Raw genomic sequence first — 15,590 nt, 5'->3', positions numbered from 1 at the left:
CTACCAGACAATTGTGCTCATTTAACATGCAAGTAAGATTATGCTCAAAATCCTTCCCAGTTAGGTTTCAGCAGTATGTGAACCAAGAACTTCCAGATGTACATGCTGGGCTTAGAAAAAGCAGAGGAACTAGGGATCAAGTTGCCAACATTCATTGGATCATAGAGAAAGCAAGGGAATTCCAGAAAAACATCTACATCTGCTTCGTTGACTATGCTAAAGCCTTTGACTATGTGGATCACAGCAAATTGGAAAATTCTTCAAGAGGTGGGAATACCAGACCACCTTACCTGTCTCCTGAGAAACATGTATGCAAGTCAAGAAGGAACAATTAGAACCAAGCAACATGGAACAACTGACAGGTTCCACATGGAGAAAGGAGCATGACAAGGCTGTATATTGTCACCCCATTTATTCAGCTTACATGCGGAGAGTACATCATTTGAAATGACAGGCTGGATGAAGCACAAGCTGGAATCAAGATTGCCAGGAGAAGTATCAAAAACCTCGGATATGCAGATGATACCACTCGAATGGCAGAAAGTGAAAAGGAACTAAAGAGCCTCTTGATGAGAGTGAAAGAGGAGAGTGAAAAGCTGGCTTAAAACTCAGCATTCAAAACACTAAGATTATGGCATCCAGTCCCATCACTTCATGGCAAACAGAAGGGGAAAAAGTAGAGGCAGTGACAGACTCTTCTTGGGCTCCAAACACTGTGGACAGTAACCGCAGCCATGAAATTCAAAGGCGCTTGCTCTTTGGAAGGAAAGCTATGACAAACCTAGACAGCACATTAAAAAGCAAAGATCACTTTGCTAACAAAAGTGTGTATACTCACAGCTATGATTTTTCCAGTAGGCTTGTAGAGATGTCAGATAAAGAATGCTGAGCACCAAAGAATTGATGCTTTTGATTTGTAGCACTGGAAAAGACTCAGGAGAGTCCCTTGGACTGCAGGGAGATCAAACCAGTCAGTCCTATAGGAAATCAACACTGAATATGCATCTGAAGACTGATGATGAAGCTGAAGCTCCAGTACTTTGGCTACCTGATGTAAAGAGCCAACTCATTGGAAAAGACCTTGATGCTGGGAAAGATTGAAGGCAAAAGGAGAAGAGGGTGGCAGAGGATGAGATGGTTAAATAGCATGACCGACTTGATGAACATGAATTTGATCTAACTCTGGGAGATAGTGAAGGACAGGGAAGCCTAGGGTGCTGCGGAACATAAGGTCACCAAGATTTGGACATGACTTAGCAACTGAAAAACAAGAGCAGAACCTTACTTAATCAAGTAAGGCCAAGTCCTTTAAGGTATTATTACTGCTTCTCCTAAGTGCCTTAAACCTGGGTCCGAATCCCACCCTATGTGAAGTGACTGGTAAAAGTTGAGGGCATGGCCCGTAACTGGGGAGCTTGTGCACATAGGCAGACTCTACTCACGGGGCCTCTTCCATATCTATCCCTGGCCCCACTGCAGGTGGGACTGTGCCTTCATACAGAGCTAATCCTAGCAAAGACTGCCACAGCATTGCAGTGCTCTTGGTTATCAAGGCTAATGTTCCGTTTTTGAGAATCATGTATACATAGATTCAAGAAACAATGCTGTCAGGTAATATTCTAGTCTTGAGTAGTGGTATGGTAACTTCCTCAAGTTGTTCACAAAACAGAAGAGAGAGAACTGCTAAGTGTTGAAGGGTAGTTCACACAGTGTACCGTGAGAGTGTAGTCTAGGGAAAGACTGCCTCCTGGGATGATTAAGAACGGCTTCATACTGGTGGTATTTAAATTGAGCATTGAGGGGTTGTGATTTAACCAGCAGAAATGGCGTTATACGCAGAGGAGAGCACAAAGCAGGAGGACTGTGGGGATGGGGAGTGTTTCCTTTGGTCTGCAAACTATAGTATGATGGATTAACTCAATATATTTGGTATGTGCCAGGCCTTATTCCTGACTCTGCTGCTGCTGCTAAGTCACTTCAGTCGTGTCCGACTCTCTGCGACCTCATAGACAGCAGCCCACTAGGCTTCCCTGTCCCTGGGATTCTCCAGGCAAGAACAGTGGAGTCGGTTGCCATTTCCTTCTCCAGTGCAGAAAAGGGAAAGTGAAGTCAGTCGTGTCCGACTCCTAGCAACCCCATGGACTGCAGCCTACAAGGCTCCTCCATCCATGGGATTTTCCAGGCAAGAGTACTGGAGTGGGTTGCCATTGCCTTCTCCGACTCTGGAATACAGCAAAGATCAAAGCAAACACAAATCTCTGCCCTCACAGAGGTTACTACACTCCACAGCCAGGACCAGATAATAGTATGTATTGAGTGTGCACTGTAGGCCAAGCACTTTTCATGTGTTAATTCATTCAATCCTGGCAACAGCCCACTGAGGTATGTCCTATCCTAGTTTTGCAGGTAAGAAAACTAGTAGAATTCACACAACATTTGTATTTAAAGTACAGGCTCGCCATTCACATTTTAAGGAAATGATGATTGAACTTACACAAAGGTTAACAAAATCGGCTGGATACACAGAAAAAAAAATGTAGATAGCTGCATACACATCCCCAGATACTACCGGTGAACTCAGTACTTTTTTACATAGCAAATGGAAGACAAAAGGGAACATCATTTCAAAGGCAACTGATGTTTCCCCAATGGTATAATCAGACTTGTCTGCTCAGACAATAAAGTACTATAGATTGCATTTCTCACACAGATAGAAATTAGGAAAACTGGTGTCTGAACAGATTCCTAACTTGTGAAACTTACCTCAAGCAAAGAAAAGCTGGAAAATCTAATCTCGTGAGTCCATCAAGAGCAGTAACTCGAAGGCTAAAAGGCCATGAACCACTGGAGTAGGGGAGAGGAGTGTCATTGAACAGAAACGGGCCGAGTAAACCACCAGCAGAAAACTGAAGTCACAGAGTTAGCATCAGCAAGAGGCGGCAGTACTTCCAGATGTGCTGAACCACACATCCAGTCTGAGCCCTTTGGCCTGGACTACCATGAGCTGAGACGTGATGCTGGGGATGCACGCTGACAGCGCCCGCGTTCCAGCTGAGGGGCAGGAATCACAAGCTGGTATGAGCAGAGGGGGCACTCGCTTCTGTGTGGCTCCTTGGAGACCAGGGGCAACAGACCCGTGCAGCTGTGCCCCCAGAGACGGGTATGTGGGAGTAAGACAAGTAGCTCCAGAAGCTCTTGAAGGTGGCTAGAAGGGGGGGTCACAAGACCTCAGTGACTCAGATGAGTTCTTAGTACCCCTCACAGTTCACTCCTCCAGAGAGGGGTGAGTTCTGGGGGAATTGTCTCTGGCCTCCCCATTCAAGAGGAGACTGAATCATGTCCAGGAAAAAGATACATGAATTTGTAGAGTAAAACAAGTGCCAGAGAGGAAGCCACCCACACAGGAGAAACTACTTATTCTGTCAATATCCGAGAGCACCTCCTGGGTGGAAGGTATTCTGCTAGGTGGGTGTAGAGTCGCCGTGATGAAAAGGACAGCATCCCTGCCCACGTGGAGCTGGCGGTCTCGAGGGAGAGGCCAACCTGAAATACTTCACAGCCATCTAACTATGATTGTGATCACTGTTAACCATAAGGCGTCTGGGAGCCAAGAGGGATGTGTTGGCCAAGTGGATAAAAAACAGAAGTTGCTAACTCTGTTAATCCTGTTTTGTCATGAAGAACAAATTTATTTAGATGATGAATTTAATGGGCAACTCTAGAGTGTATTTGATCTCATTAAACCAACTTGACACTCAGGAAACCCTAAAAACAAGATCAGTCCACAACCCCTTAAAAATCAAGAGCAAAATGAAAAGAAACCCAAACTAACATACAGCAGTTCCAAATGCACAACGTGGACTTAAAAGCTTTGTCACCCCCCAGTTTTTAAATGCGGGTCAAATTTCACTAGAACATGCCTGTTTATGGGTAAAGCAAGAACTCCATGGTCCTACCCAAAGAGTCCCACTTAAATAATACAACAAGAGAATGTTGGCAATCCTGTTATTTTATCCCTAACTAGACTTGGCCTTATTTCTCCGATTGATTTTGTGAGTTTTAAAATTGACCAGAATGGGTGGGTTGGGGGGCTGTTTTTGGCATCTATCCAGCTGTTCTGAAGCGCACCAGGCTGAGAAACCTCCCTTGATTAGGACAAGTAGGGCAAAGGCCAAGCTGACTGAAACATCAGATGGTCCTGTTTTTGTTTTGTTTTTGTAAAGAAATGCCCCAAAGCCTGAGCTGGACCCTAGAGTTCTCTTTACTCCCCAGAACCAGCATCTAGCAAAGAAGAGGTTTATTTGCTTATGGCACTACCCTTTCCCCTTGGCCACAGCAGAGTATTTTTCCTTTGGGCTAAATGTGTAAGTGGCAACTGGTTTCCAAGACTATTCAACGCACATGGCTGTTGAACAATTTCGGACTGATACTAACAGCCTCCCTTGACAACCCCAGGTGTGGGGAGGCCTCTGGGGCATTGGTGGGGAGAGAGCCTCGTTGAGCAGGTGGGCCGGGTAGCCAGGAATGAGGTCAGCACCGTCCTGACTGCAAGCCTGATCCATCAGACTCACAGGAGCAGACAAGATGGTGTAAGAGAGGGTTTACCCAGGTTTCCAAATCAGAGAGGAGGGACTCAGAGATGAATGCGACCCTGAAGGCTGGAGGAACCTGCTCAAAGCCACCCAGCTAGTAAGAGGCAGAGCCAGGGACAGAAACTTAGACTTCAGACTTTGCATGAATTTATCCTGTTAACTACATTGGTAAAAATCGCATAGACTCAAAAACTCTTCAAATTGCCTGTATACAGGACAGCAAGATGCTCACACTGTGAAAAGCAGGCCCATAGGACTAAGATTTACAGAAGGAAAGCAAATCCAGGTTGCCAGTTTCAAGACTTCTCTGGCACCTAGGCTTATAGAGTGGAGGGGTCCGTGTAATCGTCTTCTAAAGGGTTATTTTTCTTGTGCTCTCTTCTCTTTGTCTTCAGAATATATAGTTCTATGTGAGTTCATTTGGTGGGAAGGTGGCTACTGTGTGTCAGAAACCCTGCTTGGCCAGTGGGGAGTTCCCCCTACTGCTGCTGCTATACTGCTACTACTAACCAGCCAGCTGTCCAGAGCTGAGTGTAGGCCAGCACTCTTCTGAGAGATTTATTAGCTCATCTAACAGACGATGAATCAGCATGTGCCTGCTTTCAAAGAACTCCTTTAGGGAAGTGGCTCTGAATCCTGGTTGAATATTAGAAGCCCTTGGGGAGATTGGAGAACACCTTGATGTGTGGGCTCCCCCTTCAGAGGTGGTGCTTCCATTGGACAGGGGTGGAGCCTGAGTACCAGGAGTGTTTAAGGCTCTGGATAATTGGAACGTGCAGCCAGGATTGGGCCCCACTGAGCCAAGGTGAAGCACACAGACGTGTAAACGGCAGTGACAGGTGAGTGCACCACAGTCTGCGTCATCCTGTGTGCTCATGGAGCCCACGGATAGCAAAAGTCAGGAGGAGGTTCACAGAGGAAGTGAAATGTGAGGGAGCGTCACTTCAGGCCTGTCTCACCAAGGTGTGTCCAAGAGGAGTTTAGTTCCCATCACGCTGCTTTGACTCACAGCTACCCAGGTGGCCTTGTCCCAGATGGAAACTTTGGAAAAGCCTGAGCCAGTTAAGGTCCAACCAGCACTTGTGAAGGTAGGAGTTTCCCCCACAAAGCCACACCCAACAGGAGGTGCCTATTTTATTTTCTGCCTGGATCCGCAGTTCAGCAGCAGAGCCTCTGTCCCCAGGAGGGACTGCATGGGACTGGACATCAGTGAGCAGGGGGCTGGCTTGTTTGAGGAACTTCCCTTCTTGGCACGTGATGGTTTAGTTGCTAAGTCGTGTCCGACTCTTGCAACCCCATGGACTGTAGCCCACCACACTCCTCTGTCTATGGGATTCTCCAGGCAAGAATACTGGAGTGGGTTGCCATTTCCTTCCCCAAGGGATCTTCCTGTTGGAGACCCGAATCCTGCATTGCAGGCAGATTCTTTACCCACTGTGCTATGAGGGAAGCCTTCTTAGCATAACTCTCCATAATCCAGCATAATCTTTAGGGTAGGAGTTGTAGCTAGACCACGGAACTCCTGATTAATATTGCAGCTAACTAGAAGTCCGATGGGTTTTATGTGAGAATTGAGGGATTGACAACTAATTCATAACATCGCTTTCAATAGGTAAATTCATTCTAGTTCTAAACAGTCAACTAGTAAAGAATTCTTGGAATATGTTCCCACTATGGAAATTGAATCTGTATGGTATACATTACAATCTGAGACATTAATCAGATATTAATTAAAATGTAAAATGTTATATTTTAAAATCAATATTTGGCCTAACTGCATCAATGTTGGTCAGTTCAGTCGCTCAAATGTGCCATACATTAAATTGTTTAACATATGGAACAAAATGGGAGCAGGATGCTGGTTAAAATTTTACACGAAAACATTTTGCAAATTAAAACTTTACAATTTTCAGGCTTTCTTTCTGTTGGTACATTTTGAATATTTTGAAAGCGAACTATCCACAATGACAATGGATGAAACACCCTGGCCTTACTGTAAGTGACCTTCAGTCCTGCCTGGGGGTGAGAGTCATGGGCCGCGCGGACCTTCTCCTTCTCTGAGGCAGTGGTCAGAGTGAGCTGGCCCTTGATCTGTATCACTGCAGGGAATTCAGTAGCCCAGGGGCCCAACAAGCAGACTGGAGATGGGAGATCTGATTTGAAGTCTGACAAGACTGCCCTGTAGTTTCCACTTCTAGGACCCTATCCCAAGAAAAGAATTGAGGATGTATGCAAGAATTTAGCAAACTAAGAGCAAAAAGTCTGGGAATAACTTAGTTTTCCAAAACAGAGCTTTGTAACATGAATTGTTATATCCATAAAGTAAAATACTATGCAACCAACTATCAGGAATGAGGCTAAAGAATTATATTGATTGATATGAAAAAATGTTGACAATATTGAATACTCTGACAAAAAGACAGGTAATAAAATTATATTCTTAGGACCAACCTCATGACTAACACAAAACAGTACTGAGTAGCAAAACAATAATGTTAAATAAACATTTACTCTTTTTATTGAAAAACTAGATAAATGCATTTTTAAAAGAATTATAGACATTAAAGTGATTACAGAGATTATCTCTGAGTGACAGGATGATATGTGATTTTATTCCTTTTTGTTTATCTCTGGTCATTTTTCTTTTTAAAAAATTTTTTACCTATTTTAGGGGGCTGCACCGCATAGCATGTGGCGTCTAAGTTCCCTAACTAGACATCAAACTCATGCCTCCTGCGGTGGGCATTTTTCTACAATGAGTGTGTATTTCTTTTGTTGAGTTAAAAAACCTTAGATTTGTGACTTATCTCTATATCTGTCTTTGAGTAGATAATATTTCTTCGGGGATTTATATTTCTGAAGGCCTTGTAAAGTGATGCATCTCCAATCTGAAACTGCTCATCACTTGCTTTAAGTAAGTACAGTTTTTACATGTAAGGCTTATATCTCATAAAACTGTTTTTAAAATGTTCCTTCAGATTTTTTAAGGTATGAATTCTTTAGGATACTGTAAAGGTGGATACATGACACTGTGTTAGTCAAAACCCTTATAACTTTACAAGACAAAGAGTTACCCTTAATGTATACACGTATTTAGAAGATCATTTAGGAGGTAAGGGTATCCCAGGATGGAATACAGAAAGTAACAAAAGAATCTAAATGTGTTACAAGTCTATGAAACAGCCTCACGGAAAGGAGTGGGAAAAACCTGCTGACCTAAGTAACCTTGGAAATGAATGAAGTCTGTAAGACTAAATAAAGGAAACCGGAACCTTGCACATAAACCTTGTAGTCTGATTGATAAAGTTGTTTCCCCCAGGAATATGTGTTAACAATTCTGATACCACCATGAATGTCTGTTGAAACTGAATAATTAACTAAATGGATGAGGGCCCCTGAGAGTTAGGTTTTTCATTGTTGGAGGAGGGGTAACAGAGAAGCAAGGGGAGGAGGTTAAAATGATCCATGTGGTAATGGATGAGAATTAGAGATCTTGGTATGAACTCATATTTAGTTTAATTTAGACACAATTGATTATGTATTAAAATATTTATAGGTATGTGTAAATATTATAGTTACAGATATACTCTTACTCTGTCAGGTAAGAGGGCTTATAAGCAACAGCAACAAATACTCTTACCCCCCCCCCACCTTTATCACACAAGCAGCAGCATATTATACACACTGTTCTGTACCTTGCTTTTCACTTAATATATCTTACATATCTTCTATGTAAATAGATGAAGCTCACAATTTTTTCACAGTCACACAGAATTGGGTTGTGTGGATATAACGTAACGTGGTAGCTTCCTATTAGCAAAGAGTGAACACCTATTATTTCCAATCTTTTCCATTTCAAAGAATGCTGCAATAAATCGCCTGGTACATGCATCATTTTATATACACACATATATCTTTAGGCTAGAGGCCTGAATTAAAGGGTACATGCATTTGTAATCTGATGAATGAATACAGACATTATTTTAGAGCGTAGAGTCCATTTTTGTACTCCAGCCAGTAGTTTATGAGACTGCTAGTTTTCCCACAACCTTACCAATAGAGTGGGATGTCCTGCTTTTGGCATTTTGCCAATTTAATTGGTAGGATATGATTTGTCTCTAGTTTTCATTTACATGTCACTTATTGTAAGTCAACCTGAGCATCTTTTGTCCATAGTGATGCTTCCTAAGGCCCACTTGACTTCACAGTCCAGGATGTCTGGCTCTAGGTGAGTGATCACACCATTGTGATTATCTTGGTCATGGAGATCTTTTTTGTATAGTTCTTCTGTGTATTCTTGCCACCTCTTAATATCTTCTGCTTCAGTTAGGTCCATAACATTTCTGTCCTTTATTGTGCCCACCTTTGCATGAAATGTTGGCTTGTTATCTCTAATTTTCTTGAAGAGATCTCTAGTCTTTCCCATTCTATTGTTTTCCTCTATTTCTTTGCATTGATTACTGAGGAAAGCTTTCTTATCTCTCCGTGCTATTCTTTGGAACTCTGCATTCAAATGGGTATAGCTTTCCTTTTCTCCTTTGCCTTTAGCTTCTCTTCTTTTCTCAGCTATTTGTAAGGCCTCCTCAGACAGCCATTTCGCCTTTTTGCATTTCTTTTTCTTGGGCATTGTCTTGATCCCTGCCTCCTGTACAATGTCATGAACCTCCATCCATAGTTCTTCAGATACTCTATCAGATCTAATCCCTTAACTCTATTTGTCTCTTCCACTGTATAATCATAGGGGATTTGATTCAGGTCATACCTGAATGGCCTAATGGTTTTTCCCTACTTTCTTCAATTTAAGTCTGAATTTGGCAATAAGGAGTTCATGATCTGAGCCACAGTCAGCTCCGGTCTTGTTTTTGCTGACTGTAGACAGCTTCTTCATCTTCAGCTACAAAGAATATAATCAATCTGATTTCAGTATTGACCATCTGGTGATGTCCATGTGTAGAATCATGTCTTGTGTTGTTGGAAGAGGGTTCAGTGAATTGGAAGAGACCAGTGTGTTCTCTTGGCAAAACTCTGTTGGCCTTTGCCCTGCTTTGTTTTGGACTCCAAGGCCAAACTTGCCTGTTACTTGTTATCTCTTGACTTCCTACTTTTGCATTCCAGTCCCCTATGATGAAAAGGACATCTTTTTTGGATGATAGTTCTAGAAGGTCTTGTAGGTCATCAAAGAAGTGTTCAACTTCAGCTTCTTCAGTATTAGTGGTTGGGGCATAGACTTAGATCACTGTGACATTGAATGGTTTGCCTTGAAATGAACAGAGATCATTCTGTTATTTTTGAGATTGCACTCAAGTACTACATTTCAGACTCTTTTGTTGACTTATGATGGCTACTCCATTGCTTCTAAGGGATTCTTGCCCACAGTAGTAGATATAATGGTCATATCAATTAAATTAAATTAAGCCCATTACAGTCCATTTTAGTTCACTGATTCCTAAAATGTTCACTCTTGCCGTCTCCTGTTTGACCACTTTCAATTTGCCTTGATTCATGGACCTGACATTCCAGGTTCCGATGCAGTGTTCTTTACAGCATCGGACTTTACTTCCATCACCAGTCACATCCACAACTGGGTGTTGTTTTTGCTTTGGCTCCATCTCTTCATTTTTTCTGGAGTTATTTCTCCACTCTTCTCCAGTAGCATGTTTGGCACCTACCAACCTGGAGAGTTTATCTTTCAGTGTTCTATCTTTTTGCCTTTTCATACTGTTCATGGGGTTCTCAAGGCAAGAATACTGAAGTGGTTTGCCATTCCCTTCTCCAGTGGACCACGTTTTGTCAGAGCTCTCCACCGTGACCTGTCTGTCTTGGGCGGCCCTACATGCCATGGCTCGTAGTTTCTCTTAGTTAGACAAGGCTGTGATCTGTGTGATCACTTTGGTTAGTTTTCTGTGACTATGGTTTCCATTCAGTCTGCCCTCTGATGGCTAAGGATGAGAGGCTTCTGGAAAGTTGATGATGGGAGGGACTGGCTGTGGGGAAATCTTGAGACTTGCTCTGATGAATGGGACCATGCTCAGTAAATCTTTAATCCAATTTTCTGTTGATAGGTGGGGCTGTGTTCCCTAGGCAGTCCACAAAAGTGAGTCTGTATTTGTACATTGATGAGAACGACTACTCTGACTTGGCTAAGACTTCTCTCACTTAGTTTTACAATCACTGCAAAATATACAGAAATGATTAATGATACATGCCTGGTGTGAGCAGTCAAATACCTAAGGATCCCCATTGTATACCTTAAGTTTTGTGGTCACAGCAGACCTCACAGAATCATGAATTCTTCAGGTCAATAGAGTTTAGAAACATGGCTGGCTATCTTTCATATCAATTCAGGAAAGCCCATGCCATCATTGAGGAGCCCACTCACTCCGTGAAGGAGATTTCTTAGTCAACTGCAGGTGCATAATCTGGTTCCTTCTGCTTTTGTGGCTTTCTGCATCATCAAGCCTACTTGAAGATTTATTGTAGCAGGTCTGGACACCGGATTGCCTCTGCTGGCTTCAGTGGACCAGCTTTTAATATAAAAATGGAGCATATAGGCAAAATTTCCCCTAGCCATGTAATTTCAGAATCTCTGGTAATTTCACCCGCATTGATAATTTCGGCCTAATCTAAAATTTAATCTGTCCTCTTTGATCCAGCACCATCAGAATATCACTGAGGTATTCCATCTTATTTTTTTCCATAATAGAAATTAGCAAAAATCTCTGAGTTTGTAAGTGGCTCTGATTGTAGTTGTATTTTTACAAACAACGGAGGGCAGAGGGCAAGTGCAGAACTGACTTACTCTTGCAAGTAAATTGTTGTAGGAGCTTCAAGTAAGGCAAGATAGATTCATAAGAAGAGAAGCAGGGCAACTTTCTCTAGCAAGGGAGGCTCAGAATATGCTAGAGATTCAATACACGATCACGATCTATTTTAATCTGGGGGTAACGTTCTTTTTTTAAGTACCATCATGGAAAGATTTTTGTTTTCAGCTGATCCTTGGCCAGCAATTTAGGACTCTGAGCTGGACATTCTCTTTCTTTAAACTATCCAGCAATAACCACGTACTTGTAGATTTCTTCAATTCCTTGTGGCTTTCATATCATTTTATGTCAATTGCCACTTGTTTCTCCAAAGTCTTACCTTTAGTGAGCACTTTCAGATACCATTCTGGTTAAAGTTTGCCACTGTATGGCATGAGTTCCCAGAGTTCTGTCCTTTAATACTTGAAGGATTTTTCTTGCTGTCACATAGAGCATCCAAATGATGATTGCTTCCTGAGAGGCTTTGGCCTGCAGTTGCTCCTGTCATTGGTTTCTATATGAATTAAGGTTCTTGTTGTAAGCAACAGAAACAAACTCAAACTATTTTAAGCAGAAACTAGTATTTTTTATTTTTAAAAAAATGCACTGAGTAGATCATAGACTCTGCAGAAGCCAGAGAATCATATTTGGGGGAGGTCGGTTGAGACGTTGAGGTGGCCAGCAGCTAGCTTGTCGGTGCTCGTGGGTGCTCGTGGGCTTCACCTGTTCCAGCCTCATCTCTCCCTGGAAGGGGAAGGGGGCTTTGAAGCCGAGCAGAAGCTGCTGCCGCCCTAGTCCCTGGCTTGAAGTCGCTAAGACTTCTCTCAAACTTGTGTGCTGAGGAGACTCAGATGTTGGCCTCAGCTCCTAGGCTGAACTCAGCAGATTGGCCCATGAAAACTTATGTATTGAGACAAAGGAAAGGATCTGTCAGAAAGCAATATCTATATCCTGGGCATGGCAGCAAGGAAGAGGACAGGTAGTGGAAATCCTGCAATCGGAAAAGCAGACTGAAAGGTGACGAAGAAGCTGAAGATGGGTGGTGAAGAGAGGTGTAACATTCCAGCCCCTCAAACTAGAAATGTTAGTAAGAACAACAGCTTAGTAGACAGAAGACCAAGGACCAGAATTCCCCGATGAAGACTGTTCACAAGAAAAAGGAAAGAGGACATACTTGTAATTCATCATCAGCTGCATGGCGGGCCATGCAAAATGGGGGGAAGAACGAAAATTTTCCAAACAATCAAAACTGGAACTCTAGCTTATCAAGTCCCACCTTACTTTTTAAGTCTCAAACTAATCAGAACTATGCTGGGGCCAAATTTACTGAACCACCATCACCAAGTGTTCTTCCTAAACCACCAAGCCACTGGGTGCCTGTTTCCTTTAATCCTTCTGATAAAGAAATAATGACATTTCAACTTAAAACCTTACTTAAAGTACAGGTATAAAACAAGATAAAGTACTAACATTTAAACTTAGTCATATTTAAGGATAACTGGCAATTGTTTCAGACCAAATTCACTAGGGAATGAATCTATAAAACTGATTAATGTAGAAAATATAATTAGACTTCATCTTAATTGTTTTATGTGCACTCTGATGGTAGAATCAGTACAGTTTAAAATAACTGAATTATGGATAATTGTATTTGATCTCTTTACTAGTGTTCTCAATTGAGTAACCATACAAGTGAAACCATTCAAGTTTAGATTTGGGGAATTTAAAGGAATCAACTTTTTATATTGCTTGTTGGGGGTAAATACTAAAGATTATCAGTTCATGGGTCAGCAGATTGACTTGTTAAGATATGGTAAATCTGGTTATAACCATCCAGTTAAAGACATACAGGGGTTGAAAACTATTTGAATCTTTGAGATGTTATTGTCCTGCTGCTGCTGCTAAGTCGCTTCAGTCGTGTCCGACTCTGTGCGACCCCATAGATGGCAGCCCACTAGGCTCCGCCGTCCCTGGGATTCTCCAGGCAAGAATACTGGAGCAGATTGCCATTCCCTTCTCCAGTGCATGAAAGTGAAAAGTCAAAAGTGAAGTCGCTCAGTCGTGTTCGACTCTCAGCTACCCCACGGACTGCAGCCCACCAGGCTCCTCCGCCCATGGGATTTTCCAGGCAAGAGCACTGGAGTGGGGTGCCACTGCCTAGAGACACCTAAATCAGTACACCTAAACCAGTAGTATGGCAACAACCTGATGCACTGCCTAAAGAAAATGTGAATTTTTTTTTTTTTAGAGAATAGTTGTATTTTAATAAACTGTATGGTGGTGAATGTGCAAAGGACACTAGGGGCTATTTAAAATGAAACAAGTATACCCCACTGGCCCTGTTACGTGCAGTGGATGGGTGTCTGCCAACAAATGCACCAGAACCATTTTTTATAGAAACAGTATTTGGTGTTCAGAGTAGCTTTCAAAATACATTTTTGTATGTTGGCACTGCACAAGCTATTCTGACAGTGATATGGCTTTAAATCATCCCTGCAAAGGTTTTTTAAAGTTGCTGCTGCTGCTGCTGCTGCGTCACCTCAGTCGTGTCCGACTCTGTGCGACCCCATAGACAGCAGCCCACGAGGCTCTGCCGTCCGTAGGATTCTCTAGGCAAGAACACTGGAGTGGGTTGCCATTTCCTTCTCCAATGCATGACAATGAAAAGTGAAAGTGCAGTCGCTCAGTCGTGTCCGACTCCCAGCGACCCCATGGACTGCAGCCCACCAGGCTCCTCTGTCCATGGGATTTTCCAGGCAAGAGCACTGGAGTAGGCTGTACAAGGGAGGCAAATAAAGTACATCTCATTGAAACATAAATCTGTTAGAGAACGAAAATAGAATAAGAAACACTACAAATGACTCACTTTTTTAAAGTTGGTAGCTGTATAATGTGAAAGTTCTGCATACCTAGGAAAGAGCCATGTAAATATATGTAATAAAATTGTAGCATATGTAAAGTTTTGTTGGCATTTATCCTACAAAAATAGAATATTTTAGTATGAATTTGCTGAATGTAAGACATGGACTCTTTTATACTATGGCCTAATTTTAAAGGTAAAACAAACCTGTTTTTAAATTTTGCCCTTGTGCTGAAGTGCCAGTGTATGTATATTATAATTGATCTTGCTGTAAACTATATTTCAAAGTAAATCCTAGTGTAAGAAGTTTTATATAACTGAAAAGGTTTTAGGCTGCTAAAACACTTGCTATTTTTGAGATGTGAAATGCAGTATGGGGTTATTTTTTTCCCTTAAACCCAAAGATTAACTATTAAGCAGTCCCTCCAACCTCAAAGATTCCTTTTGGCTTTCAACAACTTGTGTAACCTATGAGTATAGTGTACAATGTCAGTGTATTTTTTTTCTTGTCAACAGGTGCAACCCAGGGGACCAACTTATTGCAAAAGATGTAATTTGTTGCATAATACCTTGATAACATGTTTTGCTTACTTTAAACATGCTAATTAAAACAGCCATCCCAGTAGTAAAAGTAAAGTGTGTGTTTGGCCTGGGGGGAATTTGTTTTCTAATTTAGCAGCTTTTTTTATACTTTTAAGCAGAATGGCTAAATTGTTTCTCCAAATAAATTGAGGTGAGATAGTATTGTCCAAGTTAAATGATGATATCCTAAAAACAAGTTTTATTTATAAATAGGAAAAGGAGTACGTCAAGGCTATATATTGTAACCCTGCTTATTTAACTTATATGCAGAGTACATCATGAGAAACACTGGGCTGGAAGAAGCACAAGCTGGAATCAAGATTGCCGGGAGAAATATCAATAACCTCAGATATGCAGATGACAGCACCCTTATGGCAGAAAGTGAAGAGGAACTAAAAAGCCTCTTGATGAAAATGAAAGAGGAGAGTGAAAAAGTTGGCTTAGAGCTCAACATTCAGAAAACGAAGATCATGGCATCTGGGCCCATCACTTCATGAGAAATAGACAGGGAAACAGTGTCAGACTTTATTTGGGGGGGGGCTCCAAAATCACTGCAGATTGTGATTGCAGTCATGAAATTAAAAGACGCTTACTCCTTGGTAGAAAAGTTATGACCAACCTAGATAGCATATTGAAAAGCAGAGACATTACTTTGCCAACAAAGATCCGTCTAGTCAAGGCTATGGTTTTTCCAGTGGTCATACATGGATGTGAGAGTTGGACTGTGAAGAAAGCTGAGCACTGAAGAATTGATGC

General features: G+C 42.0%; 1 pseudogene; it reads left to right on the top strand.

The window, feature by feature from the left end:
• Window positions 1–12,318: 12,318 nt before the first annotated feature.
• On the top strand, window positions 12,319–12,975 carry LOC120876164 (annotated as a pseudogene).
• Window positions 12,976–15,590: the final 2,615 nt, after the last annotated feature.

Source organism: Oryx dammah, unplaced genomic scaffold (genome assembly GCF_014754425.2).
Source record: "Oryx dammah isolate SB20612 unplaced genomic scaffold, SCBI_Odam_1.1 HiC_scaffold_17, whole genome shotgun sequence".
NCBI lineage: Eukaryota > Metazoa > Chordata > Mammalia > Artiodactyla > Bovidae > Oryx > Oryx dammah.
This window is presented reverse-complemented; position numbering and strand designations above follow the sequence as displayed.